The sequence below is a fragment of the Colobus angolensis genome, unplaced genomic scaffold (genome assembly GCF_000951035.1).
Source record: "Colobus angolensis palliatus isolate OR3802 unplaced genomic scaffold, Cang.pa_1.0 Scaffold48, whole genome shotgun sequence".
Taxonomy (NCBI): Eukaryota; Metazoa; Chordata; class Mammalia; order Primates; family Cercopithecidae; genus Colobus; species Colobus angolensis.
This window is the reverse complement of record NW_012118265.1, coordinates 9,366,224-9,374,795: the sequence shown is the minus strand read 5'-3', so window position 1 is coordinate 9,374,795 and position 8,572 is coordinate 9,366,224.

Below are 8,572 nucleotides of genomic sequence, written 5' to 3'. Positions count from 1 at the left end.
TGCCTCAGTTCTGTTCTCTGTAAAATCATCCTTATCCTCCATGGCCTCTTCAAAAATAGCCATTGGAGGCTGGGTGTGGTGGCTCATGCCTGTAATCCCAGCACGTTGGGAGGCTGAGGTGGGTGGATCACGAGGTCAGGAGATCGAGACCATCCTGGCTAACATGGTGAAACCCTGTCTCTGCTGAAAATACAAAAAATTAGCTGGGAGTGGTGGTGGGCACCTGTAGTCCCAGCTACTCTGGAGGCTGAGGCAGAAGAATGGCATGAACCCGGGAGGCGGAGCTTGCAGTAAGCCGAGATTGTGCCACTGCACTCCAGCCTGGGTGACAGAGTCAGACTCTGTCTCAAAAAAAAAAAAAAAAGAAAATAGCCATTGGAGCAGATCCACCTTTTGAGATCTGGACACCTCTTTCTATTGATCCGGGTTGAGAAGCCCAGGGATGACTAAAGGGTTGAGAATTACAGCACTTTATTCTTCCAGAGACTTAATCTTATATGGTTATGAGATTTATCAATTTACTGGGCACGATGTAGGTCTTTGGGGATCTTTTGATCTCACTTGGTTCTGTTCTGAGTATTACTGCTTTGCTTCTTGTTCATTTTTAATGAACACATTGGAACATTGTTTTCCTTTTTTTTTGAGACAGGGTCTTGCTCTGTTGCCCAAGCTGGAGTACAGTGGCATGATCTCAATGCACTGCAACCTCTACCTCCAGGGTTCAAGTGATCCTCCCACCTCAGCCTCCTGAATAGCTGAGACTACAGGCGCGCACCCAGCACCACCGTGTCCAGCTAATTTTTTTGTGTTTTTTGTAGACACGGCTTTCACCATGTTGTCCAGGCTGGTTTTGAACTCCTGGGCTTGAGTGATCTGCTGGCCTTGGCCTCCTAAAATGTTGGGATTACAGGGGTGAGCTACCGTACCTGGCCAAACACTGTTTTTCTTTCTTTTTGTTTTTTTTTGAGACAGAGTCTTGCTCTGATGCCCAGGCTGGAGTGCAGTGGCACGATCTTAGCTCACTGCAACATCCGCCTTCTGGGTTCAAGCAATTCTCCTGCCTCAGCCTCCCGAGTAGCTGGTACTACAGACGCGCGCCACCACGCCTGGCTAATTTTTTTTCTGTATTTTTAGTAGAGTCAGGGTTTCAACATATTGGCCAGGCTGGTCTTGAACCTCTGTCCTCATGATCTGCCCACCTCAGCCTCTCAAAGTGCTGGGAATTACAGGCATGAGCCACTGCACCCGGCCTAAACACTGTTTTTCAATTGTAGGCTCTGCCTATTAGTGAGATGTGAAATCAATTAAAAAAGAAAAAGATAAAGGAACAGAACAGGATAAAATATATCAGAGTGCATTGAAAATAGCAAAGATAAGTATTGTTAATTTTTTGTTATAAATATATTTGAATGTATGCACTGGTTTGCAATGCAAAAATATGACATTATTGGTTACTAAAGCTCAGTACCAAGGATCTCATTTTCTAGCACACTCTTTGGAAGAAACCTGATTATCCTTTCCTTTCTTTCCTTCCTTTCCTTCCTCTCTCTCTCTCTCTCGCTCTCTCGCTCTCGCTCTCTCGCTCTCTCACTCTCTTGCTCTCGCTCTCTCGCTCTCTCTCCCTCTTTCTTCTTTTTTTAGACAGAATCTTGCTCTGTCACCCAGGCTGGAGTGCAGTGGTAAAATCTTGACTCACTGCAACCTCTGCCTCCTGGGTTCAAGCCATTCTCTTCCCTCAGCCTTCCTAGTAGCTGGAACCACAGGTACACACCACCATACCCAGCTAATTTTTAAATTTGTAATAGAGACAGGGTTTCACCATGTTGGCCAGGCTGGTCTCGAACTCCTGACCTCATTTGCCCACCTCGGGTTCCCAAAGTACTGGGATTACAGGCATGAGCAACCACACCCGGCCAGCCTGGTTATTTCTATAACTCAAGTGAAGACAGTGAGTAATTCAGACAGAAATAAGGTTTTTTAAAAATTGAGGCATTAGGATCATTACTTCTATTTTCTGCTTCGTTTTGGTTATCAAAACACTTTATTTCTGTGTAACTAGCAATGAAATTGAGGAATTAGCACCCTCTTCTGTTCTGCAGCACTGTACATATATCTATTTTAGCACTCATTAATTATATTGTAAATATTTGTTTACATGCCTCTCTAGTCCAAGGTATAGTAGACTTTATAATTCAAATACTGAATTTTGGATCATTTCTGCTCCTTCCACAGCAGGATTTGGCCCTGTTTCTTGCTCATATAGGGAACTCCGTAAATATTTGTTAAATAAATGAATGAAAGAATAAATGAGTGGACCATCACAGTGTTGCCTTGTCATTTTGACCAGGACCTTTGTTTTTTTAGTCAGAATTTCCCGCATGCATCCCATGAGCCTACACCATGAAGATTAATTTGCTGAAGTGATCTGAGAGAACATTTTGTGAACTTGTCAAGTTTGAAAAGGGAGACATTTATTTTGGACAAAGTAAGCCATCTTAATATGTAGCTAGTTTAATTATGCAAATAAGTGAAACAAAAACTAAATGCAAATTTTAAGGTGTAGTTTTTCCTTTTGCTCTGTTTGTACAGAAAAATCTAACCATTTGTTTTCTGCTTAAAAATAAACAGATGTTAGTAAAAGAGACTGCACACCCCACTAGAATTCCAAATGGTAGGGAAGAAGAGTTTTCCTTGTGGTGTAAATTGCCTCCCCCCTCCAGCACCCCCATCTTTCAAAACTTTAGAATTTGTACTGTAACTCTTTCACCAGTGTCTTTCCTCATTTTTGCTCTACAATTCAGTTTGTTTGTCTTTCTAAACTTTTGTTCAATGTCTATATAAATGGTACTTCAGATTCTTTTAATTATATTGTTGAATTCTACAAAATCTTTTAATGATAGTATTGGAGAGGGAGCCCAGTATATTCCATGAGGGAAATCTGTAGCCTCAAAGTTTCAGTATTACTTCTAAGGCTGAATAAAGAAACTTCAATTAAAGGTCTCTCTTGGTGAGCAAGCTTTGACCATCTTGAAAGTTGCAGATATTGGCTCTGTGGGAGGTCTTTCTGGAAACAAAATGCACAGAGCTGAGTTGTGAAGCTCTTAGGAAGGAGGAAAAGGGGGCACTTTCCTTCTCTGACACTATTGTTTCCTCCAACTACTTCATTCCCCTTCCCACCTCGGGAGAAATAAACAATCAAACACGTTGGAGAAAAACAGAAAATGGAGAAAGTTCACTTTAGCACACCTACTGCCTTTTAAAAAGTGTTCACCCTATCTTGAGAACCAAAATCTCCCGAGAAATATAACTGAAGTTAAGAAAATCTTAGTTGAATAAAATTAACTTAGGCGCAGCTATGCTACTTTACCTTCACCCAGCATTCACAGGATGAAGTATTTTGCCAAGGTAGTAAAGTGGGGACCTAGTGTTTAGAATTCTGATATGTAGTCCAGGCTCATTCCTGAGTTTAACAATTTAAATCATGTTTTCTCCTTATTTGTATAGTGAAATGGTGCATTTGCTTATAATATTTTTGACCTTTCCAGATAAAATAGGAAAATAGTTATATAGGCTTGTTATAGAAAAAAATATAAATAGCTGCCATTTAAAAATAAATCATTAAAAAAAGTTATAGTCTGTTGGTAAATGAAGAATCAGAGTTTAGCCTTAAAAAGTTATTTTCCAGCCGGGCGCGGTGGCTCAAGCCTGTAATCCCAGCACTTTGGGAGGCTGAGATGGGCGGATCACGAGGTCAGGAGATCGAGACCATCCTGGCTAACCCGGTGAAACCCCGTCTCTACTAAAAATACAAAAAACTAGCCAGGCGAGGTGGCGGGCGCCTGTAGTCCCAGCTACTCCGGAGGCTGAGGCAGGAGGATGGCGTAAGCCGGGGAGGCGGAACTTGCAGTGAGCTGAGATCCGGCCACTGCACTACAGCCCGGGCGACAGAGCAGGACTCCGTCTCAAAAAAACAAAAAAAAAAGTTATTTTCCAGCAGAACACCTGTAGTTCCAGCTACTCAGGAAGCTGAAGCAGGAGGATCCCTTGAGCCCAGCAGTTAGAGCAGTTAACAGTCCAGCCTGGGCAACATAGTGAGACCCCAGTCTCTTTAAAAAAACATTATTTAAAAAAACACATTATTTTCGGTTGGATGCTCATGCCTGTAATCCCAGTACTTTGGAAGGCCAAGGCAGGTGGATCACCTGAGGTCAGGAGTTTGAGACCAGCCTGACCAACATGGCGAAACTCCGTCTCTACTAAAAAACACAAAAATTAGCTGGGCATGGTGGCAGGCACCTCTAATCCCAGCTACTCTGGAGGCTGAGGCAGGAGAATTGCTTGAGCCTGGGAGACAGAGGTTGCAGTGAACTGAGATCACGCCACTGCACTCCAGCCTGGGCGACAGAACAAGACTCTGTCTCAAAAATAGACAAACAAAAAACAAAACAAAAAAACATTATTTTCCTCTGTATGCCAAAACATTTCCATTTGTAGACTTCATTCGTATTTAAAAACTTTCAGCCGGGCGCAGTGGCTCAGGCCTGTAATCCCAGCACTTTGGGAGATCGAGCTGAGCACATCACCTGAGGTCAGGAGTTCACCTGGCCAACATGGTGAAACCCCATTTCTACTAAAAATACAAAATTAGCAAGGCCTGGTGGCGCCTGCCTGTAATCCCAGCTACTTGGGAGGCTGAGGCAGGAGAATCACTCGAACCCAGGAGGGCGAGGTTGCAGTGAGCTGAGATCGTGCAACTGCACTCCAGCCTCGGCAACGAGACTGAAACTCCGTCACACACATACACGCAATAATAAGTAAATAAATAAAAAGTTTAAATAGGTTTCAAATATTAACAGTAAAGACATATTTGAGAGCTCATTTTGTACCAGGCATTTTGCTAAGAGCTTTGCATGCACTGGTCTTATATAATTTACCATAAGAGGCATGTATTTCTTTCAGTAACCAACATTATAGTACTGCAAAAATGTGTTAGTTTATGAATTCAAGTATTTCAGGGAATCTCCATATTCCTGGATAAAGTTACCAAAATATTAATAATTGTTGAAACACAGTGACTAGTACATAGGGTTTTACTATACTATTCTACTTTTGTGTATGTATAAACACTTCCATGATAAAAAGTGAAAAACACAAAAGAAAACAATTCTTTCAGAGATCAGCTATCCTGGTTGTGTTCCTTCCTCCCCATCTCCAGCTCCTGTCAGTTGGCCCCACATGGGGACACATGCTTCTTCAGCTGGGGAGGGAAAGATTGGTAGCACTTACAGTTGGCCATTACTACTCCTCTCCCCTCAGTCTCCCGTGATGGATTTAGGACATTTCTCTTCTGATCTACTCTGTAGATTAAGTAATATACATATAAATCAGTATAAAGGTGTTTCTTCCTTTGGCAGCAGATTTAAGAGAGGGCGCCCTAGGGAACATCTATTCTTTTTTTTTTTTTTTTTTGAGACGGAGTCTCACTCTGTCACCCAGGCTGGAGTGCAGTGGCATGATCTTTGCTCACTGCAACCTCCACCTCCTGGGTTCAAGCAATTCTCTGCCGCAGCCTCCCGAGTAGCTGGGTTTACAGGTGGCTGCCACCACACCTGGCTAATTTTTGTATTTTTAGTAGAGATGGGGTTTTACCATGTTGGCCAGGCTGATCTCCAACTCCTGACCTCGTGATCCACCCGCCTCAGCCTCCCAGAGTGCTGGTATTACAGGTGTGAGCCATCGTGCCCAGCCCACATCTATTCTTTTTATTTGCTAGTATCTCTTCCTGCCTTCACTTGGTAGAACCAGCCCCTTTCATCTTGGGAACAAATCCTCTCTGGTTCCAAGTAGTTCTGATGGGCTGCTACTTATAATATCCCACCTTCCTGGCTATAAGGGTGTGTGTATAATCAGGGTCTGGCCACACATACACTCTACTTATTGTTGTCCACAGTAATTGACCTATGGATGGATACATGACCTAAGTCAGGTCAGTTCAAATCCTTTCCTACCCTCTTATTTACAGATGGTAAAAGCAAAAAGGCCTCTCTAGCTGAGACGATTGAAACCTGGAACTGTCTCTAGCCATGCTCTCCCCACGCCCAGGTTGTACAGAAAGCTCATATGGAATAGGAGAGAACAGGATCAAAATACTGAGAAAAGCAGAGAGAGGGAAATAGTAGGAGCAAAGGTGAAAGTGTGAGAGTGACAAAAATTCCTTGCTTGGCCAAACATTAGTTATGCTTCTGAGCCTTCTCCTGGGCCCATATGTGCATTTTGTTGTAAAACTCAGTTTTAGTAAAGAGTTCTGCTAAGTCAGTTTAGCAAGAACCCCCAGTCTCCATATCTGATCACCCTCAATAGATCCTTCATCCTCCACTGTCCCACAGGTCATGTCTGATCACCCTGGCCTGTGTTCAGCAAGAATCTAGTTAGGTCGGTTTAGCTGGAGTCCCTCATATCCCTGATGTTTCCTCTTAGTGATTTTTCATCCAGCAACCCCATCTGCTCTTTGTCTATAAATTCCCAGCTGCCTATGCTGTATTCTACATGAGCTCCGTGCAGCAGTCCCTGTGTCGATTTCAGTGGTCCTGAATAAAGCCTTCCTTACCATGCTTTAACATTGAATAATTTTTTCTTTAACAAGAGAAATGCTGATTCTGAATTGCTAGACTCCCATCGTTTCTGAAGTCCTTATCCTTCCCCCTATCATAAAGTGGGAGTCAATACATCAGCTTTTTACTCAAGCTGGTTTGATAAGGGGTTTTGTTATTTGTACCTAAAAGCCGTGACCAATTCATAGAGTAGGGCCATAAAGACAGGTACTACGCTCTACTTCAGGAGTGCTATCTATATTCCAGCTAAGGCTTACCACCTAGAGCAGTGCCTGGTACATGGCAAGTACTAAAGAAATATGTGTTGAAAGAGGAATGCCTCCTTCTTGATAAGCTTTTTTGGTCAATGGTTTTCTTAACTTGGTGCATTGATTAAAATAGGAAATATTTCTCTCCTTTCCTCTCTTGCTCATGGATATAACTCAAGATGGTTGCTGTTTAAATTTGAACACCTTAAATAAATGGCTGTTTTTGCAACTGGAAGCACAATTTTTGTGCAGCTAGAAAAATCTTTTTCCAACATAGAAATTTCCAGTGCAGTTTTCTAAGAAACCCCCTGTGATATGCAGCACAGTGGGCTCACCACAAGGCACATCAATCATTTTACTGTGTATCAGGCACCTCTTACAGGATTTTCTGTGATCCTGGTGTCAGCGCACATTCTGTATCAAGGCAGAGATGATATGTAGAAATCTGGCAGCTATTTAGAAGGGAGGCTGGGCAGTGGTGTGCCAGTATAATTAATGAGAGTCATCACTCAGGAAATGAGGAGGGTGGGGGTTGGGAAGGATGCTTTCGCCATTCAATGGCATTTAAGAAAAATTGATGCTTGCTTAGCACTTTTAATGCTGGGAGGACATTAAGTAAAAGGATCACAGCAAAGAATTTTTTGTAACTACTGTACAGATGGATGTCCTTGTGCTTGAAGAAGCAGGGCTAATTCAACCCCAGACTTTTCAGCCAGGCAGATTTCAACCTTGTATTGAGCTACCAGCAGGAGTACTTTATACTTGGAAAAGTGGTAAATCCTTACTAAAAGATCATAGCTTGCATGACCAAGAGATCATCTAGAAAAGGTACTTTATTACCATGTAGGATGTTTGTCTTACCTGCCCAAAGAAGTTTTAATGTAGGTCTCATTTTCTCCAGTTCCCCTTTAACCGGTGAAAGAGGAGGGCATTATTTGTTTTGTTTTTCTATTTATTCTTCGGTAACCATGGAAGAGTTTGTGTAACCTAGAGAGGCTGCTTATTACCCACTTTCTAATCCCTTTGTTATTATTCCATACTCTGATTGTCACAAGCAGGAAAAATAGTTCTGTCCTGCTTCTAAAAACTTAGCAATGTAACAAATTTTCTTGTTTTTAGTGATTTTCTCCAATTAATTAATTAATTAATTGTTTTAGTGATTTTTCTCTGATAAATAATGTTAAAAAGACTTGGAGAGAAAAGCTACATTAAAAGATTATGGATGTATAAATATCCTAAACATTTAAGAACATGCATAATTATGATTCATATCAACTTCAGAATTATTACCTTTGGGAAGGGGTGGGAGTAACGAGTCAGGAGTTGGGGTTTAGCTGTATCTGTAATACTTTATTTAAAAAAGAAGGGGTTGGGGGAGCAGGAGTATTACATGGTGTATGTCCTGTTTTTGTTAGGTTTGAAATACCACACAATTAAAAAATTTGAAAGTTTACAAAATTATGGGAGTTGATTAAAACTATCAAAATAAAGTGCATAGCAAACAAGTGCTCTTATTAGAAACTTTGTGTCTGAGTTTATTTCAACATGTGCATCTGCATTTTTTCAGACTCAAGAAAGACAAACACCGGAGGTTAGGGGGTGAACTGCTGCTGTTGAGGGATTATCTTGGTGGTTTTTTTTTTTTTTTTCGGCTTTTCAATTCACCATGGAGATTACCAGCAAAACAAATCTCCAACAAGCATGTTTACAAAA